The 18,196-nt window shown below is 45.7% G+C and overlaps 1 long non-coding RNA gene and 1 other non-coding gene across 2 annotated transcripts; one reads left to right on the top strand and one right to left on the bottom strand.

Annotated features, from left to right (window-relative positions):
- Positions 1-3,598: 3,598 nt before the first annotated feature.
- Positions 3,599-3,705, top strand: LOC112898625. The gene has a single exon (XR_003229887.1). It is a non-coding gene; the product is annotated as a small nucleolar RNA R71 (small nucleolar RNA).
- A 10,109-nt stretch (positions 3,706-13,814) lies between these two features.
- LOC112896553 lies at positions 13,815-14,208 on the bottom strand. Its single transcript, XR_003229495.1, has 3 exons — positions 14,142-14,208; positions 13,992-14,078; positions 13,815-13,873 (listed from the first exon to the last, which is right to left on the bottom strand). It is a non-coding gene; the product is annotated as an uncharacterized LOC112896553 (long non-coding RNA).
- Positions 14,209-18,196: the final 3,988 nt, after the last annotated feature.

The raw sequence follows: 18,196 nt of genomic DNA, 5'->3' as shown, positions 1-18,196 counted from the left end.
CTCCGGGCAATCCTCGACAGTAGGCAATCGACTCATACCGGAGTCCCAGCAATACTTGAAGAACGGGCAATGCCAATGATCACGTGTACCAGAATGCATCTTCAAACTCTTCCCAGTACGGCGCTCATATTCTTTATCCTCCAATTCACGCTGGAGACATTGCTGGTACTGGTATTCATACTTTCTGAGGAGATGGGAAGAAGCCGATCGCTGATTCCAGACGTGCCTTACTTGCTCTTCCGTGATGTATTCCTTTTCCCCTTTTTGGGGCCGATCGGAGGGATCAGCCCTCTTCTTCTTTTCGTCACGACGCTGTGCAGATCCTACTATATCGATGCCAAATGCGAAATCCAGCTGACGTTGCACAGATCGGTCGCTATCATATACGCAACCCTCCACCATATTGACACTTGGGAACGGCTGGGTATCGACCTTCATAGCGTATTGTCCCAAGATCAATCGGCCCTGCTCAATAGCCGATTGGATCTGTCAACGGAGTTCTTTGCAGTCGCTGATGTTGTGGGTGAAAGAATGATGCCATTTGCAGTATTACCTCCCTTGCAGCTCTTGTGCTGTAGGAAACTTACAGCCTTCTAGTAACTTCAACTACTTTTCCTTTAGTAATAGATCAAATATCTGCTCAACCTTGCTTACGTTGAAGTCAAAACCTTTTGCAGGTCCTTGCTGCTTCACCCACTTACACGACACGGGATTTGCCCCCCAAGTCCACTCTGCAACCGCTACCACTTGATCATCCCCAGAATCTTCAGTGTCTTCTGCATCGATCAATGTTACCTGATGTTTGAATCTATCCTGGTACAATTCTGGGTGACGCTGCTCATATGATGTCAATTTCTGTACCAAGTGTGCCAAAGACTCGAACTCCAATCAAAAGACCAGATCCTTGATCGGCTTCACCAATCCCAAGGATGCCAACTCGACCGCCTCCTTTTCTGAAATTCAGGTTGAATAGCATCCATTCTTGACTTCCTTGAAGCGCTGGATATACTCTACCATGGTTTATCCTCGCTTCTGCTGGACTTGCGCCAGATTAGCAATCCCAGCCTCCGCAACTTCTGAGTGGTATTGGATGTGGAACTGCTCCTCCAGGTGCTCCCATGTGCGGATCGAGTCAAGGCCCAATGAAGTGTACCATCCAAAGGTTGGCCCTGTAAGAGACTGTGAGAAGAACCTCACTCGCAGAGGATCCAACACCGAGATCATCCCTAATTGTGCCAAGTATCAGCTCACATGCTCGATGGAGCCAGATCCTTCTGCACCACTGAACTTAGTGAACTCAAGGAGCCGATACTTAGGTGGCAGAGGAATTAAATCATATTCGCTGGGATACGGCTTAGTATAGCTGATCACCCGCATTTTTGGTTAAATACGAAATTGATCCCTTAAGATGGCACTGATTTGGTCTACTGTCTGAGCTCCTGGGGCCGAATGCGTGCTGTCATGACTCGGCCCGGTGGCGTAAGTAGCTAACCACGCTTGTTTATCGGCATCTTTTCTGGAAGCTCCTCCAGCTGCCTCTGCACCGAATGTACCAGATTATTGCTGTCCGGTATATATGCACACATTTACCCATGTGGGATCTCCTTGGACGGCTCACTGAAGAACTAGTGATCCACAGGGTCACCTCCCACCTTGTAGACGACGTAAGCCGGTGAACCGTGTGATTCTGGAGCCGCGAACACATAAGGCAGCGGTGGCTTGGCCTGGAACGGCAATTCTCCTTTGTGACTCCCCAGGGTAGGTCCCGTTGGAGAGTACTGATGCTTCATGATTTTCTGGACCACGCGCAGCGCAACACGCTCAAAAGCATTCACCAGGCTCTCAGAGTGCCGATGCAGTGAATGAGCCACCATGTAGTTCACCTCCTGGCGCAGAGCTCTGGTACGATCCTCCGAAGGGTTAGATAGGTCCACGTCATCAAGAGCGCCTTCAGGTGAGAACCCCTTCCACCTAACGCCGTGGTGGCAGGTTCTATCAAAAGAGCCAATGAGATCGGCTTCAAAGAGAGCCCTGATCTCATCGTACTTCTGCTTGTGCTCACCAGATAGCTCCTCGTACGTGATTGGATCCTCCCTCGACATCCCGATGGCGAAAGTTGATGTAGTCGATGAAGATGGTCCCACTAGGCGTGCCAGAATGTGTTTTCGGTCAAAACCCACTGGCAAGAGGCGACAGGCAACACGAGGAGCTGGGAGGCTCCCGGGACTGCTGGTGGGCCCCGGTCCCTTGGTCAACGGCCTAGGATTTGGCACACGACCTGGCTTCAGGATTCGCTAGGCATGCCATCTGACCTATACCTGATTAGTCCGAGCCATGATCAGCTCATCGGGTAATCCCCAATATCGGCTGTAAAGAGCCGATTGTCTCCCAGTATCAGATCGGATCTGTATATTTGAACAAAACGCGTATATCTGATATTAATATAAACTTGCTCTATAATCAATAAGCTAATTCAATCTACGACGATTAAAGCTCTCCCCACATAACAGGAACATCCTACGCATAGTCAAGCCTAACAAATAAAAAAATAACAGAATAGCAACCTAAATAGAGGCCTAAAAACCAACAGAAAGCCGAATCCCGAAACAATCCCTCTTTAGATTAATATAAAGCATCAAACATGTTGCCGGAACATTCAACCCGTTTGAAGGGCCTAATCATGTAGATCTTAAATCAAATATTTAATGAATAAAGACTAACCATAACAGATTGGATCTACTAGTCGAAACAGAGCAACGAGCTGCCCTTACACCCGGGATCGGCCACGAGGACAGCTAAATGTTTACAAGTGATGAACAATGCACGGATGCAGTATGAAAAGCTGATGCATCCCTATAAACGTTAAGATAACTAGTGTTACTCGCCATCAAAAACGCTTCAGTACGAGAAACACGAAGATAAATAGGTAGGAACGATGCTGCCCCGATCATACAAAACGCGATCGGGGCTGCATAGCACTTACCTGAGAGAAACCCTAAAACACGGGTGGCTATGCGCCGAGAGTTGTTTGCGAATGGTTGTTCTTCTTTTCATTCATAGTCTAGGGTACATATTTATAGTCTTGAGACTTGCCTCTCCTAACCAATCTTGATCGACTATGACATAAATCTTAACCAACTATATCTAAACTAACTTAAACTAGATACATGGCCAATCTGGCCTTAAACCGCCCGCACAGGAGCCGATTCACTAGCCCATTACAATTATCCTCTGAGCCCATCTTGCTCGCGGTCCACCTTCTAGCCTAGCCAAATTATGGTGATAACAATGTCCAGTGTTCCCACAGACCTCGCACCTCATGCGAGCATCTAAGGCTTGGAGTGCTTGCATTGGAGCCTTGTCTTAGGGATGTTCTTCTATCTTCTTAAGGAGGAGGTCAAGCTTAGCGGCTAGCATGTCCGCCTCCTTGATGGTGTGCATGCCCCGCTGGCGTGGTTGGAGACATTCATCATTCCAACCTTGGTTGGACACCATCTTCTCGATCAAAGTTTTGGCCCTGTCAATAGTTAGGGAGAAGAAAGCACCACCTGCAGCAGCATCGATGTGGTGAGGACACGCAAGAATAAGCCAATCATCCATCCCGTGGTGAGGACACGCAAGAATGTGCTCTTGGAGTCTCTCCCATGCTTCAGATATTGATTCATTTGACGCCTGCTGAAATCCAGAAATTCTCCCACAAAGGGCATTGGTTTTGCTCATCAGAAAGATTTTAGCAAGGACTACCTTGGTACAATTATCACAGGTGTCTATTACACTTATGTTGGCATAAAACCACTGCTTTGCCTTCCCCAGAAGAGAAAACGGAAACAGATAGAGTCAGATTGCACATTAGGTGACTCCCTTGATAACAAAAGTGTTGTAGAGTTCGAGGAATTGTTGGAGATGTACACTGGCATCCTCGTTGGCCTTGCCACAGAATGAGCTGGCCTGCACCATTGTAATGAGACCCATCTTGATCTCAAAATTTGGAGCTCCAGTATTGACGGATGGCCCGACCAGGACATTATCAGCAGATGGAGCAGAGAATTCATGAAGTGCCTCCTAGGTCATGGCTTGTGAAATTGATGGAGCAATAATGATTGTTTTGGCTGTCGAGAGAGATATCAAAGGAGGCATGACACGAGATCAAACTATTCTCAAAACTAACTCCGGATTTTGAGTGAAATTTTGCAGCAGATCGAAACCAGTCATACACTACCCTATTTTCACATCAAAGTGAAACAAAGCCAAGTTAGCATGTTTAGACAATGGATAACAACTAAGATATTAATCAAGAACTTTATCTATTCTTTTAACTAGTGCCTTCCCCGGCAACGGCGCTAAAAATGCTTGTTGGCATTTGTTAGCATCATCACCGGGACTGTCACTCCCCGGCAACGACCCCAGGAAACGCCGTGTGGTATTTCTTACGTCACAGATAAATCCGCAAGTGTACAGAATACTGTTGTAGCATTTTACCCATGAGTAATCTCGGGTGTCGTATTTATATTTCCGCAGGGAAGGTGGCGGTTATAGAATAGGTAAGTTGATGATCAATTCTTGGTTGGATATCCAATTGCATAAACAGGGGTAAGATGATATATTGATAATGAGGTAGTGTGACACAAGTATCTCAAGCTCAAACTCAAGCAACAAATAGGCAGGGAGTAAGGAAGAAGAAGTTACTCGAGACTTATGTACTTCTATCTAGATATACAGCTTATACTATACGCTCATACACATACACATGATTATCCTCAGCTCTAGGCTCCCAGGCACTACTAGGAGAACCGCACATGATTGGTAGAGGAGCCACCAGCCAATTCGTCTACTTTATGGACCTCCTATAGTCACTACCCGAACGGGAAGGGTTACACTTGATGGATAGGGCTGTCATGACCTGCCGCCTACCTTATCTAACCATGGGATAGGACCACATCCAGCAACACTAATAAACCCAGACATCATGTCTACATTAATGAGCGATACTCTAGTATCCCATGCAGAGCCCCCACCCTCCGGATACACAGACATCATACTAGAGCAAACGTAAGAATACTGGAACCATTGTCATGGCACTAGATTTACTCTTCTAATCATGCAAGGTATAAGGTACAAGTATAAACTAATCATAGCATACATGTCTGACACTGCAGAATCTAAACTACGCGGATATATAAATCTAGAAGATAACTCTATTAAGAATATCTAAGAATTACAAATAAGAGGAAGAGATAAACTCATACCGAATACTCCTAGGCAACCTCAGGAACCCGAAGAAGAGCTACTTCAGCCTAAACTCCACTAGCCTATAGACTAAGCAAGAGAGGAATGAGAGAATTAGCAACTTGAGGCGAGTTCTAATTCTACCCCTCCCCTCATATTTATAGGTGTGTCCAAGGGTGCTACGGCCGGGAAAACAGCATAAGCCTTGGAGAACCGACATTGGGGACCAATAGGGAGCTGCCACATTGAAGCTTTAAGTCGGTGGAGCTTGGGCTTGTTCGGCCGAACCACCTTGTTCGGCCGAATCAGGTTGGGCTCCAACCGTCCTCATCTTTTGCTAGGTGGCTGATAGGTGGGCCCTTAGATCATTGGTGCATGGCTTGGCGCTGTCCTAAGGTGGTTGCATATCCTGATGGGCCCTTTGATCCATTATAGGCTGAGCGGTACATTCTGATTGGTCAATAACTTTTTGCTCAAATTCCTGCATAGTACTAATTTCCAAGGGATATGTGGAAATAATATTATTCTAAATAAATATACGTCTAAGAAATGTTAGTTCTCCTAATTTTCTGATCAAGTTGATGGTCGAAATTGGTCCGTAACAAGCATCAACACCCTACTACTAATGATGGCTGACGGAATATGAGCCATCTTATGCTTGTTCCTCCAACCAAATGCAAAAATGGAGCCACACCATCCCTCCAACCAAACATAAGGATGGAATCATTCTATTCCAAAACTAAGGGATAGAATTATTCCATCCCACCTGGCTCTTCAACCAAACGCTACCTAAATGTTCATTGGGAAGGGTGATTCAGCAGCAAAGTCGAAACATGTGGTTGTTTCGCAAAACAAGCAGATATGCAAATCTCCAGGGAGATTGCGAAGCGCTCAGAAGGAATTTTAGGGCGAGGTTGGATCCATTAAAAAGCCCATGAAAAATCCTTTCCCGATTGTATTTAAACTGCCTATTTGGATTCCGCACCAAGGAAATATGGTGGTTTTCTTTTCAGGCAGAAATTTGACTCCGAATCAAATTTTGTGTGGAACTTGTTGGGTTTTTTTTAGACAGAAGGATGGACGTGGGTGAAACCTCAAAGGACGTGGTTAGCGTTATGGTGGCAAACAAAACAAAGGGATTTGGAAATACTTTGATTCATGGAGAGAAACAAAGAAACACTAATCTGCAATGGTGACACGTGACTAGAACTCGAAACTCTAAACGACTAGACACTAAGACCAGCAACTCGACACAAACTGATGCAACCGAAAACTCAACCAGCCCTAACTAAGCATTACTAGTAAAATGATCAAAAGGTTTATAGGATTATGGACAAACTAATCTACTTTTTTTGGCTTTTCTAGACTATAGGAAATTAAAAACAGCGAAGGATTGCAAGTCTCTCACCGAACAACCTTGCTTAATTACCAACTGATATGAACCCATAGGGTTGAATCCCGATCTTTTGATGAGGGAAGGGGGATAACTCGATTTGGGGATGGAGACGACGTTCACGGTCCGACTACAACCATCCAGGGATGGTGCGCCTTAGCAACCGATATACCACCTCCAATGGTCGTCACGATCTTGTGGAGCACGATCAACAAAACCACTAGGATAATTCCTACAAGCAATCAAAGAACAAGTAGAACAAGAAACTTAATTGTAAATATGGAGTTAATAACCAATCTGAAAACATAAAGGTGTTCCGAATCGAGTAGAACGAATGGTCTAGTTGACACACGCCTCTACAAGGAATTAGCATTGACTAAACTTTCAATAAAACAAAACTCAATCTGTTTGTGACGGCTATGAAGGTATATGAGAGGGTAGCAGATGACCAGGACATGTTGGAGGTCGTCCCTCAACCCTAGGACGTGCCCCCCTATGGGCCCCACTTGATACACGGCCCATCGGATCAAAATCAGGTGACGCGGTACCGTGGACAGAAAAGGTCTCTGTAGTTTCTAATATGAGTTCGGATCCATATGAAAGTAGACTTGATAAGGTTTCCATCAAGTACTTCCGGATGAAGTCGTGGTGGCCGTTAGAAGTTGATGCTTCCCTGCTGTCCGAATACAGGCATTCCAAAATGTGTTAGATTCAATCTCTTTCTTTCTTTGGACTTTCAATCTCTTTCTTTCTTTGGGCCAAGGTGTCATGGTGGCTTGGTGGAGGTTGTTGAGAATACATCAAATTGGTCCCCAATCAACTTTTTTGGTCATCCATACCTTTCATATGTGTTTAATACTCTTTTTGATCCATGTATGTATTTCTGAAAATGACAATGAACACACTTCAAGGTGTAGCATCAATTCATCAAATGTATCAAATACAATCATGATAAAGAATGGTTTCACCCTTAAATCAAAAATTTCTAATATGGTTGTATCCAAATAGGTGATGTCCTCATCATTGTGTTCTATCTGTATCATGGTCCTTATGATCAACTGGAAAACACACTTCGTCCTTCAAGATGATTTCATCTTTTTCTTTGCGAAAGACAGTACAGACGCAGACGCTCATATACACGTGCGTACACTTACCTCTATGAATACATGCATGCAACCTTACTCCTATGAGCTCTTCTGAGAGACTGAGCCGGCAGATCCTCGAGATTGATGAAGTCACCATAGGCGCCTCGCTGTCGATGAGAGCATCACCTACCACTGAAACAATAATACCGGTTAAAATTTGGAATAAATTCAAAAAAATCTGAGTCGAGGACTCAAACCGAGGTGCGCATGCGCAAAACTAATTCTGCGGGTGACCGCTCCCATCGCGTGTCTTCTGGTCGACACAAGCGCTTCCCCTTCCCACTGTTTTTTTAGCGGCGCACTGAAGGCCGAGCGGAGCTCCTCAGCGGAACCCTCCGGCATACATCTGTTTTTTTATTTTTCTATTCCAATTTTACTTGTTGATTTTTTTCTCTTGAAATTTGTTTCCAAAATTTTGTGTTCATAACTTTTTTTCAAAATTTTTGTTTCTTTAAGTTTTGTTCCTGAGTTTTTCCGTTTCAAAAATTTTATCACCAAAATTTTTCCACACTATTCGGAATATTTTGGTTTGTAAATTTCTATATTTTAAAATTTTGTTTGCATAGATTTGTCTTTGCATAATAATTTGTACCAAAATTTGTTATATATGATTGTAGAAATTTGTTTTGTAAATTTTATTATATAACTTTTGCAAATAAAATCATGTATGTAGTATATACTAGGTGGAGACCGAACTGATGGCAGAGTGGGGGATCGCGTGTCCGTAGCAGGCAGACCGCAAAAGAAAACTAAGAAACTTGTGTCAAGTGAAGCCCCGACGTGAGGATTGTCATTGACCGGACGGAGCCCTCCGTCCGATCGCCCGTAAATTAGCCAGTATTGGTGTGCGGTTCCACCATGAGATCAAGAGTGATCTTATCTTTTATGTCATTGCATCCATAATTAATGCAGACAAAAAAAATGGCAGGTACCTCACTTATTTTAGTTCCGTAACATGTCTCTCTGTTAAGCCGAGTGACACTGATCCCTGGTTTCCAGCCGATTTTTCCTCTTGCCACTGATTTTGGCAAAATCGGCTGATTATTACCTTCACGTCACTCATTTTTTTCTGTAACTGCCAACTCTACGTGCTTCAATCCTATTGACTCCAGAATCAACTGACAGGACCACTAGTTTTTACTCGATTGTTACATAGTCATTCTCATAATATAAGGACTGCACAAGCTGCCTGTAAGAAAAGAAAGAAGAGGGGGATCAGAAACAAACTAAGCCCAGCCAGGCTGGATGAGCCCTGTGGAGGCCCTGCTGTATTGGCCTATTGGGCCTTGTGGAAGCCCAGTCCATGGTGGGGAGCAGATTGCTCGGGAAGCTCTCTCACGCTGTATCATTAGGGGTGGGTTTAAGAAGCTGCCCCCAGGATGACCTAGTTTTCTAAGGTTTCGGCGACTTCCGACGGCGATTTCCATCGCCGGCGAAGGGATCACCTCTACTCCCACGGCCCTTCCTCCCCTCTTGCTCGAGCTGATCAAGGGGCCGACTCTGCTTGGCTACCCGACCTTGGCGAGAGGGCAGGAACTTAGGGTACCGTGGGTGGTAGCCCTTGTCTCTCTGCTGTTTCTCGGGTTCCTGAGATCGACAGGGAAGATGTCGACGGAGTCATCCAAGGCAAGCAGCAGACGTGAGATGGGGCTGGATGAGCTCCTCCGGAAGATGAAGTTGAGTGAAGCAGAGCACGAGGAGGTCGCGCTGGCCAGGGAGGAGAAGGAAAGTCTTCCAGCGGTCAAGTGGATGGCGGTGGGCAAGCTGCTCACACTGAAGCAGTATAGCAAGCTATCGCTATTCGCAATGATGAAGGCGGCCTGGAACGCAGCGAGGGAAGTGTCTTTCTACCCTATTGGGAAGAATCTGTTTACAATCCAGGCTCATTGCATTGGAGATTGAAAGCGCAAAATGGAAGAGGGCCATAGGTTTTTTGTGGATGTGCGTTGATGCTTGAAGAATACGATGGTTCCACATCTCTCCCCACGGCGCCCCCTCTAGGGTCCAAGCATGGATTCAAATCCACAAGGTATCCCACTGAGGGATACTTCCGAGGTGGTGAGTTTATAGGTAGGGTGTCGCCGAGATCAGAAACTTGTCGGTGCAAGAAATAAAAAGTTTAGACAAGTTCGGACCACCAAAAGCGTAATACCCTACGTCCTGTACGTGGTTTGTATTACCTTAGATATTGATCGGGGTGATCTCTGTTTGAAGGGGGTCCCTGCCCGCCCTTATATAGTTTGGGAGAACAGGGTTATATGAAAATTCTAGCTAGATACGAGCTTAGGAGTCCTATCCAAGTACCACTCGAGTAGTTTTCTTCTATTCCGACTAGTTCTACTACTGCTTGAGTAGTTCTACTATGTTACGAGTACTTACAACTAGTGTAGAGCGTAGGCCATGTCCCACCCCCTTATCCTGTAAGATGTACGTCATGTGCACAGTTCCGTTGATCCGGATCTGATAACCTTCTCTTGACTGTACGGAGCGTATTATACAGCAATTGGCAAGCAAGGTTGGGGAGGATTGATACGAAGGTGGTGTGGACCAGTATTGGTGATTTTCATAGGGTGAAAGTAAACCTACCAGCGGCTCGTTCGTTGGTGAGAGTCGTGACCCTTCTGCTAGAAGGTAGCGTGAGCATTGTCCTTCAAGTGAAGTATGAGAAGATCGCTCACTTATGTGCAAACTGCGGATTGATGGGCCACATGCATATGGAGTGTGGCACAAGCGAGCATGAGGAGGAAGATCTGCAATATGGGGAGTGGATGGTAGCCCCACATGAGACGTGGCGTCCTGGTACACCTCGGGTAAGGGACTTCTCAGGCCCAGAGAAGGGGACACCCCGTTCGCATGGTGGTCGAGGTGATCGCGAGGGGCAGAAGCCCCTCTGCTAGTCGCTTGGGCTGTGCTAGCATGCAAGAAGGAAGGTGGAGGACAACTGTTTGGAGAGAGAAGGCAGCTGAGGCTTTGAAGATAGTGGCTCACGAAAGAGAATGCTAGATGAGGCAGGGCTTCATCTCCAGGACACGACCTCTAGTCCTATGAAATCGCCGAAGGAAGAAAGCATAGGTCCAGCTAAGCCATCTGCCCAGAAGCAGCTGATCATGGAGTCTGTTGGGACCAGCGGAGAGAAGGGCATACCCCCTCCACCTCCTCAGTACGTGTCACCAAGAGATAAGAAGAGAATGAAGAGGGCGGCAGCGAAGGAAGCAGTCACATCTCCAACAAAGAACAAGGCGGGCTCCAGGGAGGAGGACCGCCGCTCACAATGAGTTGGTTAAGCTGGAACTTTCGTGGATTGGATAACGGCGCAACAGTAAAGGAGCTTCGTGATCTTACGAAGAATGTTGCCCTATCTATGTTTTGTGTACTAGAAACTTAGGTGCATAAGACACGTGTCGAAGGTCTCAAAACTACTTTAGATTTTGATAATTCTTTATCTGTAAGCAGCTCTGGCCGTAGTGGTGGCTTGGGGATTTTCTGGAACAATGATATAAAGCTTGAGATTTTACCGTTTTCGCAATATCATATTGATGCCATTGTAACAGAAGCAGGAGGTGACCCATGCAGGTTCACATGTGTATATGGGGAGGCCCAAACCAGCGAGCGTTTCAAAACATGGAACTTGTTGAAACACATAAAGTCATCGAGCGCATTGTCGTGGATGTGTATTGGCGACTTCAACGAAGTATTACATCGATCGGAGCATGAAGGAGTACAGGAGCGCAGCTATGCCCAAATCGAAGGCTTCCGAGAGATGGTGGATGTATGCGGACTTTATGATCTGGGATATGAAGGACGTAGGTGGAGGTTTGAGAAGAAAGTGACCGGAGGAACATACTGCAGAGTGCGGCTAGATCGGGCTCTGTCTACTCCGGAGTGGACCTCACGTTTCCCTCTCGCATCCGTGCGGAATATGTCGGTGGCAGCCTCGGATCACAGGCCCATATTACTTCGGTGGCGCCAGGAAGAAGGCCGACGCAAGCGGAGGGGAAAGAAACTGTTCAGGTACGAGGTTATGTGGGAATCGCATGAAAACTTTACCTTGTGGATGTCTAATGCATGGCAGGAAGAGGAGCAGGCAAAGACGATGCAGGAGTTGCACCGAAAACTGGTTACCGTGACAAGAAAACTTGACGGGTGGGGAAGGAAAACCTTCCGCCACGTAAGGATGGAGCTGCGGCGACTCAAGGAGTTGGAGGAGCTCCAGTCTGATCCATCCCGGACAGGACCAACGCATAGAGAAATAAAGATCACGGACAGAATAGTCGAGCTGAACCACAGGGAGGAAGTGATTTGGCAACGGAGATCAAGAATCTCTTGGTTAGCAGCAGGGGATAAGAATACTCGGTTCTTCCATTTGCAGGCAAGCCAGCGGCGAAGAAAAAACAGCATTACAAAATTAAAAAGGCCAGATGGGTAGTTGACCGAGGATCTGCAGGAGATGGGGGATTTAATCTCCTCTTTCTACAAGGAATTGTATACATCAGAAGGCACAGAGGATATGGCGAGTGTGTTGAACACGGTGCCAGTGAAGGTGACCCCGGAGATGAATAATCAGCTGCTGGTCCCTTTCGAGGAGAAGGAAGTGGAGGAGGCGTTCTTCCAAATGTTCCCTACCAAAGCGCCGGGGCCAGACGGGCTACCAGCTCACCTTTTTCAGCAACACTGGGATGTTTGTGGGGTGGAGGTTACTGAGGTAGTCCTGAGAATATTGAAGGGAGATGATGACCCCTCCTGTGTGAATGAAACCTTGATTGTCCTCATTCCGAAAGTGACAGGTGCTGAAGAAACTGACGCAATTCCGCCCTATAAGCCTGTGTAATGTCATCTACAAGATTGCTTCGAAAGTGGCTGCAAACCAGCTCAAGGTTTTCTGCCCCAGATTATTTCCGAAGAGCAGTCAGCTTTTGTTCCTGGAAGGCTTATCACAGATAACGTAATTACGGCATATGAGTACTTACACTTCATGAAAAAGAAGAGACCAAGTGACACACGTTGTGCTTTGAAGCTCGATATGAAAATGGCGTATGATCATGTGGAGTGGGCGTACTTACGCGCTATCACGACTCAACTGGGTTTTCATCGCTTATGGGTTGACATGGTAATGCGGTTGATCTCTACTGTTTCCTTTTCAGTTTTATTCAATGGTGAACGGCTTGAATCTTTTCCCCCAACACGGGGAATCCGTCAGGGAGATCCTATTTCTCCATATTTGTTTCTTTTGGCAGCAGAGGGCATTTCGTGCCTCTTAAACTCAAGAATTCAGTCTTCGAGTCTCAAAGGTATCAAGGTAGCTCCATCTTCTCCAGTGGTAAGCCATCTTCTCTTCGCGGATGATAACCTGCTGTTTCTTAAGAAAATATAGAGAATGCTCAGGAGATCAATGATGTGATGAACATCTACCGCCGTGTATCTGGTCAACAAATAAACATGGATAAGTCATCGATCCATTTTGCAAAAGGAGTATCCAATAGCTCCAGAGAGGCAATCACTATAGGAAAAACCGTAACTTCCGACGGTTTAGCCGTCGGAAGTCAGTTGGACGGGACTAATCCGTCGGAAATTTTCAACTTCCGACGGCTTAGAACAAAACCGTCGGAAGTTTCTCTACTTCCGACGGCCTGGCAAAACCGTCGGAAGTTAGCCTGGCAACGGCAGCTGACGGCCGTCTGTTAACTTCCAACGGTTTTCCATAGCCGTCGGAAGTTTGAGGCGTTTAACTTCCGACGGCTGCTCAGAAACCGTCGGAAGTTAAGCTTACCCAGCATACAGACCACTTTAAAACCCTAAAACCAACCACAAGCATTACATACAGTCAAATTTCATCCACAATTATAATCATGATCAGAAATTGCACGCAAGTACACAATTCATATATCCACGTACGTAAACTTCAGAGCTTCATAATCAAAGTTCACAAACTTCATACAAGTATCATATGGAACAAATTCATACAACAATAATGTTTCACTTAAGTTTGGCCGCCTCCATCACCTGGTTGAACTGATCCGCCACTTCCAATGAATTGATCCACCTAATTCGATGTTGGATCAACGTGTGAGTCTCCCGGTGCCGCTAGGTTAGGTGGTGGGGTGTGAAAAGGCTATAAAAGATAAATGGACAAGATTAGTTTGAAAGATAACTAATTGGATAATATTTATTTAGAGTGACCATATTTTGCAATGACTATGAACTAACATTTGAATTGTTGACTATCATACCTGAGGTGAAGCTGATGGCCAACCGGCCTGTGCAAAAGGTGGAGGTACCAGTGGTGGCACTTGTATATTCTGTTGGGTCGCTATTTGCTGAAAGATCAAAGTTGTCAGCAAAAATGTAACTTAACCTAAGTTGTAACAATTAAGATTTACCTGCAGTATTGCATTCTGTTGTGCAAGTTGAGCTTGGAACCACTGCTGCTGTAGCTCCTGTTGTCTTACTCTTTCACGTAGCCTTACAACCTCCGCGCTATCGTCGCCACTACTTGTGCTGCGACTTGCTGACCGCGACGATCCCGCTCTTTGACGCGACGGCACCTGACTCGAGTCAATGACTTTGCCGAATAATGGATACCTACAAATATTGACCAAATATAACAAATTCAAAATATGTATTTTTGTTTAAATTATGAAATTAGATTGAAATTTAAAGAAATCTAACCGGCCATGAGGTTTTCCACCACCACTACTGTAAACGGCCTCAGGATCAATAGGCGCGTTTCTCCAATCATAACCCTCTCCATGGCGAGCAATTATTTGGTCACCATATGCCGCCTTCAAATAACAAAATCACATAGTTACATAAGATTGTTTCATGACAACTTGATAGTGCTAATTTTGTAAATTTAGACATACCAGACGCTCTGTAGCCGCCTGAGAGCATAACTGATCTGGATTTGTAGGATCACGTCCTCTATGACCTTCAAGGTAGACCTGAATATCACTCGGCGCTACACCTGTGCGAACTTCCTATACATACAACAAAAAATTAAAGAAGCATGCATTGATAAATGAAATTAATAGAATTCATTTCAAAGAGTTCACTTACAATGCGTTTGGCCAATCGGAAGTGCCCATCACCTCCGTAGGTGTGATAGGACTCAGTTCCACGATTGCCTCTATTTCTCTAGGAAATGCTTTTGAACTCATCCGTGGTCCAATAGTGACATAAAGCATGATAAGACTCCTCACGTGTGGCCATCCACGAAATCATTTCCTACACAACAATATTTCGTTTCAAGGTAACAAATAGAATCATAGTAATTGCGACTTGCAACAGTTTACCTCGCGGTATTGCTCCTCAGTCAAGTAATATTTTCCAGCATCCCGTTTCTTCTCAAATCGTATCCCTTGAGTCCGTTCCAGATAAGAAGCAACAACCTGAATTCTGGCATAAGAAATCATATCTCTAACCACAATGTATGCGTTATGGTGGAACACACGTCTGGCATGATCATCATAAGCTCCCTCCTCAGGCAACTTGTAGTATTTCTGTAAAAATTTTACACAATCAGTAGCCATCGTATGTAGAAAATTAAATCAGTTACATAAGAGCAATCACCATATCTATAATGATTCCAAGATGTAGCAGGGATCCGTTCACCAGATACAAGTTCTACCATTCCAGGCCAAAGCATACGGCATATGTTACCTAAAATTTTGTTCACCTGTCTTAAATGACCAACACCTGGGAAATTAGGCTCAAACCAAGACCTACAAGTATATAAAACAATTAGAATCAATTCGGAATAAGGATTATGTACTAAAACATAGAAAAAACATACTAACCCATCTCCATTCGGGCGCGGGGGGCGGCGCGGACGGGCGGCGGCGCGGGAGGCCGGGCGGCCGCGTGGCCCGGGGGCGGAGGCGGCGGCGCGCGCGCGCGGGCGCGGGGGCGGTGCGGACGGGCGGCGCGCACGCGGGCGGGGCGGGGGGGGGGGGTGGGCGGCGCGGACGGGCGGCGGCGCGGGCGCGGACGAGGCCCGGGGCGGCGCGGCCGGCGGCGGCGCGGCGGCGGGAGCTGAGATGGAGAGAGATTTGGGGAAAAAAAGGGATAGATGGAGATAACGCGAGCCCGACCGGGGGGGTAACGGCGTGCCACTTAACTTCCGACGGCTCTAACTACGGCCGTCGGAAGTTAAGTAACTTCCGACGGCTCTCTCGTTGGCCATCGGAAGTTAAGTAACTTCAGATGGGGCCGTCGAAACTTTATTTTGGCCGTCGGAAGTTACGGTTTTTCCTGTAGTGAATCAAGACCATGCTAAATGTGCGGAACAAGTCTCTCAGTCAGAAATATCTGGGCATGCCCTCTGATGTGGGAGTATCTACAAATGGCGCTTTCAAATACTTGAAGGACAGAATTTTGAAAAGGATCTAGGGCTGAATGGAGAACTGTTTATCGGCTGGAGGTAAAGAAGTTTTGATCAAGGCGGTCGCACAAGCAATTCCAACTTATTCTATGTCTTGCTTCAAGCTGCCAAGAGGCCTTTGTGAGCACATCAACAGTATTATTAGGGGATTCTGGTGGGGTAACAAAGATGGTAAAAGAAAGACGTGTTGGGTTGCTTGGGAGGAGATCATCAAGCCCAAGATTTGGGGTGGGCTCGGTTTCAGGGACATCGAGCTGGTCAATCTAGCTTTGCTAGCACGGGAAGCATGGCGGATCCTGAACGAGCCCAATTCCCTGAGTGCACGGATCCTCAAAGCCATGTACTACCCAGATGTGGACTTCCTGGATGCAAAACAAGGCCCAGCACCGTCACGAGTATGGCGTGCAATTTTGGAAGGGAAGGATGTATTCACACAAGGAATCAGCCGCAGAATTGGTACGGGTGAAACAACAAATATTTGGAGCATGAACTGGTTACCAAGAGATGGCCAACTCCGGCCAGTAAGCAACTCTCGTCCGAACGCACCGCAGTGGGTTCACGAGCTGATTGACCCGGTCACTCTTTCGTGGGATCAACAGAAGCTACAATCTTTCTTCTATCCGATGGATGCCGAGGTCATCCGTTCTATTCCTTTAACAACCAGGAGACAAGAAGATTTTTGGGCCTGACTATCACACCCTAAAATATTTAATTTTAGAATGTGAGTATCGTATAGAATGTGTTTGTCTATCAATAGCGCTTCCCGATAATTTTTAGAGATTTTTCTAGCAATTATTCTATTTATCCTAGAGCTAGATCCATTATTATTATTATTATTTATTTGGAAAACTCTAAAATTCTTTTTCATGAAGTCCAAATATTCTATTTGGATTCCTCGTGTCTTAAAATTACCTCCCGAGTTTTCCTCGGAATATTTTGTGATTCTTCCAGATATATTTTTCGTGGTTTGAAATATTTATCTGGACTTTTCTAGATTTATTTTAAACTTAAAAATGTGTTCTGAAAAATATTTCTATTTTGGTTCTGTGGCAGAACCGTCTGAATTATTCCGGCTCAAGTGCGCTAGTCATCGCTATACAGCCGATACTAACTCAACGCACTTCAAACGGAACAACCCATTGGTCCGTCGGGTCTCCGCCCGATGCAACCACGGTTCAACAGGATCGAAGCAGGTTTACCTCGCACGAAGGCGAGTTTACAGTCGCACAACAGCTCGTCAACTTTTAATTCACAGAGTATTAAACATTATTACAAACCGGTTCAAACTTAAAGTAATAAACAAACATTGTTTCAAACGGCAAGCTAAACATGCTTGTCAAGTTCACAGCGGAAGAGAAATTAACACGCGGCTACACACGTTGCGAAAGTTGACACCACACTCAACCTAAAGTATGGCATCATTCAGGAGGGTCACTGCCAGCCGGGGACGGATCCCACTCCACGGACCAGCCAAACGGGACAGAAGTTGGCAATGCGGAACTATCCGTGGGGTTCTCAAGGGTCATATCTGAAAAACAGACTAGCAAGACTGAGTATACTAATACTCAGCAAGACTTAACCGGGTCATGGTATACATAGCCATGTAACTAGACTTATGCTGGTTTGTAATGGTTCTAGGTTTAATTTCAGCTGAAAAGCAACAAAGAGTATGATCTACTTTCATATTTTAACTTTTAGATTCTAGGCTCATTAACCATTATAGATAAGCACCTATTCTAAACAAACGAGGTAGAGATTAACATCCATCCAGATTATTCCATAATGGTTTCTGTTCTTACTCTATGTGGCAGAAGGAATAAACAGTCTCAGTCTCCGCGAGAAACGGACGATTCTGAATTGAATTTCCAAACCTTGCAAGGGTAAACCTAACTCACACGCTTGGAACATCCAAAGATCATTCTGAAGCAACCGTTTCCCTCATATTCCGGGTTATGGATCAGGGCCACCACAAGCGACTACAGGACCGTACGCACACCAATTGTGCAGGACGTACGTCTGTAGCGCGACTACATGATCGTACTCCTGTCTGCTACG

This window comes from Panicum hallii, chromosome 6 (assembly GCF_002211085.1).
Source record: "Panicum hallii strain FIL2 chromosome 6, PHallii_v3.1, whole genome shotgun sequence".
Lineage (NCBI taxonomy): Eukaryota > Viridiplantae > Streptophyta > Magnoliopsida > Poales > Poaceae > Panicum > Panicum hallii.
This window is presented reverse-complemented; position numbering and strand designations above follow the sequence as displayed.